The sequence below is a fragment of the Diachasmimorpha longicaudata genome, chromosome 10 (genome assembly GCF_034640455.1).
Source record: "Diachasmimorpha longicaudata isolate KC_UGA_2023 chromosome 10, iyDiaLong2, whole genome shotgun sequence".
NCBI lineage: Eukaryota > Metazoa > Arthropoda > Insecta > Hymenoptera > Braconidae > Diachasmimorpha > Diachasmimorpha longicaudata.
In genome coordinates, this window is record NC_087234.1 from 7,653,738 (window position 1) to 7,666,196 (window position 12,459).

The following is a 12,459-nucleotide window of genomic DNA, read 5'->3' on the forward strand; positions in this document are numbered from 1 at the left end:
GGTAAATAAACGTCTCCAAACATGGGACAAAATTACCTTAATTTCAGGGCCTAGTTTCTCGAGCTTATTCACATAATGACTGGGTGCAATGCTCTGTTGTTTGTATGGATAATATTCGCCTTCTAAAGAAGACGTATCGTTGTCAAAGTACTTTTCCAATTGGTCAATAAAATCGTCCAAACAAACTTGTTCACCATTACCCAACCCCTCGTCCTAATTTACCCCGTGTGACTCCCTGCTTCTCAATTGTTAAATTCGATTCTCGCGCGAGCGAACACCCACGACCAAAACAGGCTGGTTCGACCCTTCGGGTAATTGGCGTCACGCCAATCTCCATGACGTTCCACAAGCATTACCCTGTACCCTTCTGTAACGTTCTATTTTCCAACACTCAACATAGATAACTATCGCAAGCTCACTGGATTACAAAAAAAAAAAACAGAACAGGTGGAATTTCGAAAAATTGCGGGGTTCATGGCTGCAGATGAAGCGATTTGGAGTCAATTGGTGGAATAAATGGAAAAATCTGATCGAAATGGGAAACTCATTATGATTGATAATCGTGGCATTATGAAACTAAAGCCAGATCATCCAAAATTCAGAGGGTCCTGTGACTAGAATATGAGCGAATATGCAAATACCCAATGTCCCCAAATTTCAAGGACCTCGTGAAAAAAAATCTAAGGAAATATTTGCCGTTGCGTTACGACGCAGAAGTCACGATCAACCGGAATGAGACCAAACATTTTTGGAGCGATAAGAGACTCAATTATCGAACTATCAGAGGGCACACCGTTCAGTTTGCATTTCCAATTATTTGTCGGGAAATGGTCTGCCAATACCGGATACCTCTGATAACGCGTCTCGCCTCTTCTCTCTTGGCCGTGGAGAATCGACCTCCAGCCAATACCACATCCACACGGCCTCTCTCTGCTTCACATGATCTCTCTATCCATTCTCGTGGTCATGGAAAGGCAAGGCTCAGTTAGCCAGGCCGAACGATATAAGCCATTAGCATTAGCCTCTACGAGGTCATCGTGCAGGAGACTCACGTTTCAGTGGCGGTAACACAATGCAGCATAAATACTGCCAGTTATGGGCTTTTCGTCGATTAAAAGTGCATAAATTCGGGTATCGTTGGGTTAGAGAATAGTCGTTAATTTATTGATCGGATAAATTGGATTATTTCTTCTCGTTACTTGGGCTTGTGAAAAAACAAGTGTCAAGTATGGAATCATTAGATGTTTTTTTCCAATTATATAAATACAACGGGGATTATGCGCACACTTTTCTAGCACATTTCTAGCATCTGACAAAAGGAAATAAATAAAGGGCCTTAATCTTAGGAGATGCACTAGCATCTCCCCGGCAATATGAACTATTTCCACTCGTCATAGCCGAACCTCTTCAAAAATGCATCATCTCCCACCGTCAGCAAGCGAAGCACTCGTGTAGCTCCCGAATTCCACCCGTAAAACCCAGTGAATTGAAGTTACACGAGGTGAGGAGGCGTGACAGGGGTTGAAGCCGCACTCGCCACCATCATCTGTCACTCGCCGTCGAGGTTGTAACCCAGAAATACCCGGTGCATTCGTGCCGCGTACATGTGTCTAGCTGAAACCGCGGTAGGAGAAAGAAGAAAAAGAAAAAGAAATTCAAACGGCCGCATTGTGTGTCGTCTTTGGCGTTCCACTGTTAGCCCCCACGAGTGCGTCAAGAGGTCACCAACTTGGCCGCAGTAACCAATGTGAAAACAATTTTAATGGCCACCACCCAGTCTTTTATCGTCTCCCCGCAAGAAAGGAGAGGGGCAAAAAAAATGCAGTTAAAGTTTTGCTGTTTGCGCTCCGCAGGGACCAATTTCGTCCTGTTTATTACTTCCTCGTGGTAATTTCGTGTACTCCACTTAATTGTTAATTGTGCTTAGTACTGGGAGCAACGTGAATTGAGGATTTTTTTTTTGTTCGTCAGGAGGATTTGTAAACACTAGCGCTTCCGAATTATACGGATAGAACGCAACCGCTCATGCTGGCTCACGACATATCGCGTGTCGCCACTGCTACGACTTCCTACTAGCGGAGACTTGTATGAGGCTGTCCATTGTTTTTTCCTACCTCCAGTCGCTACGTTTTTTTTATTCATCCTCCCTCTCGGTTGTCATTTCACGGTGAAATGGCAGTACCTGGGTGCGCCCGGATCACAACTCTTTACGATTTTTTGTTCGCGCTGCTGGTGATGCCTCATAAGCGGGACAACGCGAGTACGAGGGGGGAAATACGAATGGTATGAAGAAAGTGGAGGGGTGGAATAGGAACAGCTGGGTGGGTTTTTTTTGTTGATTGGTGATATGGATATTGGTCACGCGGGCTCCCAGACACGGAACATTCCTTCTGCATGATGCAGTCATTTTTAGACGAAGGGGATTAGTCACTGGGAAAGGGTAAAATAGGTCGAGGGGATTTCGAGTATTGGTCAGTTTTCACAGAATATTTCAGCCAATTGTCATTTTAATGATGAACACAATCAATTTCAAAAAGGGGTAATCACCCATTTGCGGAAGTTGCATTAGCGATGACTCCATTTGACCAAATCAATGATCGAGCAATATCGTATTCTAGCCGACCTGGTGTCCACGAGACCTCGGGGTTCACGCTCAATGCGGAGAATGAGTAGGGGTTGGTGGGAGTGCGAAGGGCCGTACGAAGAGAGAGAGAGAGAGAGAGGACAATCGTGATTTGTGAGCGGGGAAAACGTTACGCCGCGATTCCCGTCATTCTGTGATACATTGCTGCGGCACGCGTGCGATGACACTGCTATGGAGAGCACCCCCCCCCCCCTCCTGGCCATGTTCGCCCTTGCTGGTATTAGAGCTACGTTACGTGTTCCATTCATTAATGACACGGGAGTCACGTGAGAATTAATGATCAAACGAAGGACACTGAGTAAGAGTCTGACGTTTTTAACGGCGGGTAAAACAAAATCTGCAGTCATTTGCATTTGAGCGAATGGCGGAAAGACATGGAGACGTTTAAGGAGGGGGTGGGCGCGATTTTTTTGAGTGAAAACACGTTTAAAGAGCCAGAAGGAAATTTTAATAGCCGAGACTGTCAAACTTGTATTCTTTATGCGAAGAATAAAAATGCTAGATAAATATGCAAAATCTTGTGGTATATTTTTACAAGGCAGCAGTAGGTCATTTCCGGTGGTCTGAGTTGCAACGAAATATTGTATTTTTGCGTCTAATGTTGAGGGTAAATATTGAAAAAATTTAATGGATGAAAATTAGGCCTAGAGATTGCGGGAAATTGAATTCTCCATGTCGGCTCACTGATGCATACGTGATTCAGCCAGCCACCAATAATTATGCCAGGAATACTACTCGGGCGACTCTCAAGGGGACTTCCCTCCGTTAACGTCCATTCCGGGGGTACTAGGGCTAACCAGAGCCACTGTGCACCGCTATAACACCAGAGTGGTGGATGGGAGAGAAAAGCTAAAGGGCCGTCGAGCGAAATTTCGTACAAAATTTATGATATATATCGGTGTGGCAGGTAATTACCCGTCGGATACGCTAGTTTCCCCGTTTCGCAAGAGAGCGCCCAAGAGAAAGAGGTCAATGCCTCATTGTTGCGGATATATAACGCAGGCACCACTCGACAATATATGTTACGTGTTACTGTTACAATGGTCGTTGGGCTCTCGTGGTTCATATTGGCTCTTTCAACAGCCTGTGTTGTGACAATCTTGGGTATTATTTAGGGATAAGAGGTAATTAACTTTAGTGGAGATAATTCGAGGGATCTCGTGAGATGAAAAAACTGAAAATCATATGATGAAAATGGGTCGATGAGAATTAAAGAGGAAATCGTGGTAAACCTTATTAATTCTATCAATAAAATATTTTTGGAGGATATTTTACGTCTTCATTTTTTTTTAAATGGTTCTTGCTGTACACGCAGAAACAATATTTTAATGAGAAAATTGTCCCAACAAATCATTGACGCACATTCCATTGTCCTTATGCAATCGCCGCAGGTAATATCCTCCTCTTAATTTTCCTTTCACGAGCGTGCATAAAATGTGCACTACATCATACCCGCAATTTCGTTGAAATAATAATAACCATCATGAGATAATTTCGCTGTACGTTTATTTTAACACCGCATTTTGTACCCTTCAGTGACTTGTCGGAAGGTTGTAGGTTATCCGAGCTGGGGTATGGGGGCTTCCATATGCGCACCCTGAGAATCAGAATTACGGGAATGTGCTCTGAGAGTAGTAAAAATAATCGCGTGAATGTCACTGTAAAAGTATTCACATTCCCATATTTTTGGAGAAAAAAGAAACGTGAGAGCCACAGTTTGGAATTAAAGGATTCAAATCACTTGGACGAGTACAGTAAACAATATTAAACCAAAGTTGCATCGGAAAACGATCGAGTCTAATGTAAATAGCGAAATGGCTTTCCAGGCGCACTCAACTTGCTGATTCCCGAAAATTTTGTTTGTTCCGAATAGATACATTTCACCTGGTGGAGAAACCCGTACTCGAGTACGTCTTCTCTCTCGACTGAAGCAGACACGAGTCTTTATGAGAATTTAGGAAACGAGAAGCCAAACTCGTTGGAAATTTCCCAAACTCCGCCTCGTGGTTCGTTTATTCGTGATATCTGGTACTCTGGATAATCCATTCCATGAGGCTAATTCACGTATTCACTGAACCAGATAAATCGAGGGACTGGAAAGATCTAATACCTAATGCCGAAATTCCGAACGATATATATCATCATTTTCACGGAAAACTCACTGGAAAGTTGTAAAAATGCGGAGACTGGTTGATGTTACAGAACTTTAAATGGCATAAGAAGTCAAAGTATAAGGCCGCTGGATTAGGGAGAAATGCGACCAAGTGGAAAGAGAAGAAGTTGCGTCAGACCTTTCCTTTCCCGTTGCCGTTACCTACCATCCTCGCACCAACTTCAAGACGTCGTGCAGCCGCCGTCATTGCGCCGCCTTGCGTTCTCACGGATTTATGGATTTCATTATTGTCGACGGTGGTTGGTAACGGCAAGGCGTACGAGAGCCGAACAAACCAGTGGTTTGAGGGTACCAAGAAGTGCGAAGGATTCAGCACCAAAGTCGCTGAAAACTTCAAGCAGAAAGGAGTGGGCTTGCATTTTACGAGTACATGTATAAGTTTCTGACAAATTTCACGATAACAGATTGAAATTTTTATTTTTCATTAGGGATATGCAACTATCTCTGCAGAAGTAGATTTTTATTTCCTTCTCTTATCGTATACAAGATGAATTAGGAACATCAACCTGGCGCACGTCACGACCGCATCTCTCGCTGTCCTCTGTTAGATTGATAGTCACGTACGTCTGAATTTTCCTAGGAAATATTCCGGACTATCAATGCCCCACACGCGACGAAAACAGATGCACACATATCGCTCATCATTCGTCTCGTACAGCTGTGAAAAATTAGATTACACCTGATACAATCACACTGCCATCACCGCAATTTGTCCTGAAAAGAAGGATCACCGGAGTATGGGTGAACAGCTGTACGAGACAGCCGAAAGGTAGAATTCATCGATGATTACCATGTATACGTCTAATTCCATCAACTCTAGGGAGCTTGTAAGTCATAAAGGACTATTTGATTAACAGGAATAGAAACCCCTGTCGTTGCTAGCTCCATTCAATTAGCGGATCATTATTATACAGGGGAGTATATGAGTAATGCTGAATGTAATACACTCCATTGGAAAATTAAATCAATTGTACCACTGTATGGTACAAGGGTGGGGGGGATCGGAATTAATTTTCAAGCTCTTCCCTACACGCATCCATACAAATTCCTGTGAATTCATTGTAGCGTTAGCTTCGCATTGGTGGTTGTTGTACATTAACTACATTATCCGCACACCTACAATACTCCGTCTCATCATTCAGACAAGATCCCAACGATAGTACGGCACGAAACTGGAAGGCGGTACGTGTCTACCTAGTGGATAAGCCAATGTATTAAGTCTCTTCTCGCCTTTCAGCATGTAGACACATCTCGTCGTGGGCGCAAACTCAAAACAATACACCAACAACGATCTAGCGTTAACCCAACGGCATCAGTAACGTCCACATAACTGTTACGATAAGCGAATAATAATAACGGCATCAACGTCCTTGCCAAGGGTGTGTCGAGTGAGCTTAGTTTGTTCATAGACACGAGGGACAAGTTTGAACTTGGTCGTTGGGACAACGGTTATTCTGTACTGTACATTAAGCGAGACCACATGTTATGGTGTTCCTTGGTTGTCTCTGAGGTTTCAAACTAATCGTCTAAGAGTAAAAAAAAAAATAAGCGCATTTCATGTTGATTTACAGGGGAAGTGGGCCCATCGTCCTACTCCCCCCCCCCCCAATTTCTTTTATTTCTCACTATTGATTTCTTCAGAAACCAATAATTTGTAAGGGGAAAACGATCGCGGAAAAGTGTCACCAGTGAGAAATCTATTTCACCGCGTGCCGTACATAAATAACAAAGTTACAGGAGTTAAAAAAGTTGAGGGTGAGTTTGAAGGTAGAGCGAACGAGTGTCGCTTGGCCCTGGGGCTTTTCACCTTTTTCGTTTGACGTCGGTGTAGGGCTGTCCTGGTACGACAGTCAAACGAAAATTTATCACCTTTTGTACAGATATTTTGATATAAAGTATTTTCATCAAACGATTGAGAAGTTGCACTGGTGCATTGCTCTGAACAAATAGTACAAGTAGAACGTGGACTAGTTTTGAAAATTTCAGCCATTAGGTTTTTTCACACCTCAATTCTTCCCCTGTATTGCAGTTTTATCATTGATGAGGCAAGGTTAAATCCTCATGACGCTCTTTACTCGACTTTCTAGACCAGTCGGTTGGCAAGCTGTGCACGATTTACAGTAGAAGCGGCATTGCCGATTGAAGCATAAGGCCAAAAGACTGAAGAGTACACTAAAGCCTGTGACTCGTTTCTTATTCCTCTCGCTTTCGATCAACAAAACCCCTCTGGACTTTTCTTCTCAATAGTAAACGGTGCGGCTGGCACCCACGTTGAGTGCAAATGAAAATTTTACCAGAGCCAACTCTTCCCTCTTGTGGACACGAAACAAACAAGCTCATCCGAGTTTGTCTCTTTGTTAGACACTGACTGCAAAGATAAAACATCAAAGGATATTCCTTTTGAGAAAAAGAGAGTTAAGAAATTACGAAGAATATTCTACCACGAATATTACATGGAAATCATTCATATTACAGGGAAACAATTTCGGAACGGTTAAATTCGGGCTGTCAATTAAAATAACCACACGGTAGCATATTTCTCATTTCAAGCTCAAATATTTGATAATGAATACTAGTGGGCTGAAGGATGAGGGGTAGCTCAAGCGAAACTACATGAACGCGCTATGATTGGGTCAGTGAACTTTAATACTCCAGATTGGAAATATCGCTCTGTAAATAGCCAGACCATGGGCTAGCCCCAGTGATGGTGATTTAGCTCCAACCCCATTCCCGGACTTTCGTTATGTGTAATCTGCTTTGAGTTATTTTCCGATTTTCATCTGTTTTCTTCATATGAATTTTATTGGAACTGTGGCGCAATATTCTTTATCATGGAATGGATTAGCCTTTTGGAGATTGATAGGCACCTTCCACAGTCTCTATTCTGTGCGAGAATTGGATGTCACTGGATTATTTCGTAAAGTATGATGAGACGCTTTTCGTTTGCAATAAAAATCATCGGATGTTTTTCTTTTCCGCGCTTGCTGATGACAAAGTTGGCACGATCAACAGTAATTAAACATCCGCTCTGATGCTTGGGTTGAATTTTCTTTGCTCCCTGGTGCGAGATTTAAATGGTGGTAGGAGGAGGGTGCCAAGAGGAACTGGGAGATTGTCCGGGTAATTTGTCAATCCAGGCGCTTGGTCACCCGGGAACGCTTTAATCGACCATCATTTACTCACTGAGCACCCTCGACTTCTCTACACCCTCCTTCTCCACTCTTTTTCCCAACTTTTTGTTTTTTTCCTTTTTCTTCCTCCCCTCCTAGCCTGAATGCGAGTGTCACGACAAAGTGGAACAGCTCCCTCGATACAGTACACCTCATTGAAAGCCGCTGGATTGACAAAAAAAGAAAAAAAGAAACGAAGATGGATTTCTTGTTCACCACCGCCTTAATTCACTTCATTCGCCCATTAAGGAGGAAAACGAAAAACCACAATTTTATGAGGGAATAACCGGCTGGGAAATTATTCGATGCAATAAAGTCTTGATGTGACACTATTGGAAGGGTCCACAATAACGTAGGGGGCAACTGGAGATTCGAGATTACCCACATCAGAGGGAGTGAATTAGAGAGCAGGCGAACGATGGTGTATCCCATGAATACACATACCCACACATGCATACGCATTGAACCAACGAACAAAGAGGAGCACACACGACAAGGCTAAAATAGTCGGGCTGTCTCTGTTAGTCATGAGCAAACAGACTGGCATATTGGTCTCCGAAAACTACGTACCCAACCTACCGAGGTTTTTAATAACGCTCCTTACGTGACTTCGACCCGATGCTTTCTCTCCCCTTCTTATACCTCCTTTTGGGTCACCAAGAAAACTCCAATGGCGGCCGCCCTTCACAATCCGCTAACGGTAAACTCTTCGTTGGAGGTACTGTGTAAGCAGGCGAAATGAAATTTCCAGAGGGCCGAACATCAGAGATTCGAGAGGAGCATCAAATGTTTGAGCATCGAATTCTCCTGCTCTTTGTTCTTGCTTTTTTCTTTTTTTTTTCTTCCTACATCAGAGAATTATTCCACGAAGCGCGGTAGGGAAATGCCATCTTTTGTGTTAAAGGAAGTTATCTAGGCAGAATTCTTGAATATTGTGGAGGCTGAGATGGGCTAGATTTTGCATATTCCATCAGGTGTTGGTAAACGAATTTGACATTCGCTCATAGATAACTACATTAAAGCAGGAAGGAAATCATAAGCCGGCGAGTACTATAACACAGAAAGCACTGTTAAGCTCATCCATCACTAAAAGCTCGTATTCCAACTAATAAGCATACTCGAGAAGACGAAGATAAATCGAAGCGTGATCGCCGATAATGCCAATTACCCTCGACATTGTATGCAGCAACGACAACGATAATGACAGACAATGCGCGGGTGAAAGCACGAGGGAGCTTTCATACAAAAGATCTTTGTGTACACATGCGAATGAGAAACGAGAGATGCATCCGTAGTTGTTGAGAATCGATAGGGACATTGTTAGATGCGCCGAGGGAACAGCTATCGAGTTAGCAGTTATCGCCTCGAAAACCGTTCGTTATCCGTTTGGAGAGGGGGAAGAAAAAACCTCGTCGGTATCGATCGTCGATTGAGCAAATGGAGCAAGTGTGTGAGAAGGTAAGTCTCATAGAGGAAAAAGACAACAGGGAAAAAGTCAAACTCAAAGAGGGGGGAAAACGAGTGGATCCTAGACGAGGTAGATCCCGAGGCGATCTGTCGCAACGAAAAATCCAGTCTGAATATCCCTTAATGGCCCCTCGACATATTCCAATTGGTCTGCACAGCATAGAGCGCCCCTGGGCGCTATCTTCTCCTCTCGAGGCTCGTAAAAGTACCATCCGTTTGACTTACACCTCTCGAGCCAGGACCCCTTCGTTATTTCCATCCTCATTATCAGTCTTGACAATGTACTCTACTGTATATTTATCTGTTGCTTGTTTGATTTTTATGAGATCGAGAGATGTACAGTGGAAATATTTGCTGATGCATCACACCTCTATACATAGCTCTCAGTGAACTCAAATTGAAAAATATTATGAAGAGTCGCTTAAACGTCTACCTTATTTACGACTTGTTACTGAACCGGATGTTTCAATATTTTTATGAATTACCTTGTATTATACTGTATGAATGCTATATCTCAAATCATATTTGTAAAATTGATACTCCCAATATTCCACATCTCACCCAAATGGATTTCCCATGAAACGTATGTGGAATAAATACCGAAGAATCTCCCCTGAAAGATTTTCTCCATCGTAAAAACGGAAGATTTCTCGCTTGGATTTGAAGGGGTTTGTATATGTTGAATGAAAGATAGGGATGGGGGTTATACAAACTCAGTAGGAGGGGGAGGGTAATGCGATCAGTGTGGGCTGGAGGTATTTCGCCAGAGGAACAAAGGACTTCTCCAAGGATGGGATGAAACGAGGGACTGAGAGAGGTAAGGCAAAAGTTTTTGGTTGAAACGTGCGGCAAAAGCAAATCGTTCTGACGCGTTTTCTGAAAACTTTCCTTTCTCCCTTGTCGGTTGTCTTTCCTTTATTATTATTTTTTTTTTCTCTTCGTTGTCGTCTCTCGGACAATAGCATATTCACCGAAAGAAGCCCACGAAAGCGCATGCTGATGACCGTAGATAACATGTCTCCTGTGATTTTCATAACACATGATAAGCATCGCAATGCTGTTAATTCCCAAATCCATTGGAGGTGGATATTTATTGTACTGGAAGAATGACGTTGTGCGGGTCTAGGTGATTATGGAGGGTAGAGAAATGAATGGTGGAAAGCAGTGAAAAGAAGCCGGGAAAGATTACGATTCCCTGAAGTGCTGTTTCATTGCCACATGAATTGATGAGAGAGTGAGAGATCCTTGGATTGACAGGATCATTATGGGTTATGCTAAATAATTATGTCATGCTATCCACAGCTATTCTTCATCTTAAGAGGGATAAGTCAATGATTCATCAGAATGGGATTTTGACCTTTTATTGTTCCATCAAGAAATGATGTATCTCTGGGGTTTTATGGCCTCCCTATGTGAGTTGAATATTCGGTGAGGATTGTTAGATTTTTGAGGTTTTCTTTTGGGCTTGTGACGTGCCTTACCAAGCATTTTCAAGAATACTTATTGCAATTCAGCACGTTTCTTCCAAGCTAAAAGCAAGATGGAAAGAGTATCCACTAGAGCGTAGGCGTCTACATCCAGGGATTTCAACAATTTATCGAGTATCTTCAGTCTGAAACCCCAACGGAGGTTTCCTGCAAAAGTGATGAGAGAAAAGGCGAGTAATGTGGTAAAAATAGGGAAAAAGTCACAGGTGAAAAATTGTGGGTTATTCAAATTCACCATTGTCTATTCCATTTGAGATTCTAGACATTCGTGATGGAACTGAAGATTACTCAACTCTTTCACATGTACATAATCACTCGAATGGGGTGAGGAGGGCAAAGGTTTATGGTTGAAGAATTATACCGAGTGTACATGCGCATGAGCAAAGTGGGCTTAAGAACTTTACCCACGAGGACACTCAACCAAGTTTCGGCAAAGATCCTTCAGAGCTTCTACCCACTATGAGACCTTTCATATGAATTCGTTCTTAGTAAGGAGCCATCTTGGGTTTAGGAAATTTTGTTGCTTTACATGTAGTCATAATTTGTTCCACAAGGAGTTGAGTAGAAGAGCAAACATCCCAAGATTGGATTTAAGAATGATATTAAACCAATATCAAATTGTGTCAGTGGTTTGCATTTTCCAGCTAAACTTCATTCTACTCATCGAAGATTTTATATCTCAACTTTGTCATCAAAATCTAGCACAGTGCATTGTGAATTCACTTTACTCAGAATATATATATATATATACAGGGTGTCCCAGAATTGCACGTCCAAACTTTAAACTTAAGTTGGGGGTGAAATTCTGGATCGAAAAGACCTGAGCGATTTTTTGATCAGATGCACCCTCTTCAAGTTATTGAGGGTTGAAGTTGGACGAATCAGGGGCGTGGAATACCCAGTCGCACGTCGGTGAGAAAAACATGCGAGTGTAGTGGTGTCCCCACCATACCGTACTACTCCCCTGCGGCGGCAGAAAGAGATGCATGGCGGCGGTGGGTAAGAGGAAGGGGAGGGAAATAAAAAAAATGAACACCTGCCCGCTACATAATAGTAGATTATGACATGAGGACGATAGGTTGAGGATTGTGAGAAGTGTGAAGTTTGCAGCACGAGGCGTGACAAGTCGCAGTCGAGGCGAGCCGGAGGCTTCGCCCCCCCCCCCTAGCGCAAAAAAGAAATAGACTTAATTAAAAAAAAATTATTCTTTAGAAAAATACATAAACAATATCAACTAAAGAAAACGAATCTTAACGTTTTGCTTAGGTTCTATTGTCCATGGTTGTGTTCATCGAAAGAAGAAATCATACGATTGCAAAATTTATTCACCAAAAAACATTTTATAATTTGTATCAATTTAATTTTATAAACTTTTATAATATTAAAGCACTTATTAATCTTTTGGTATTTCGATTAAGATGAAAAGTGAAAAACAGAAATAGGCTTAATTTAAAAAAAATTATTCTTTGGAAAAATACATAAACAAGATAAATTAAAGAAAACGAATCGTAATCGAAA

General features: G+C 42.3%; 1 protein-coding gene across 20 annotated transcripts in view; it reads right to left on the reverse strand.

The window, feature by feature from the left end:
- The window catches only part of Mbl (muscleblind), a 147,189-nt gene that overhangs the window by 85,082 nt on the left and 49,648 nt on the right, over nucleotides 1-12,459 (reverse strand). The gene's annotated exons all lie outside the window — the stretch shown is intronic.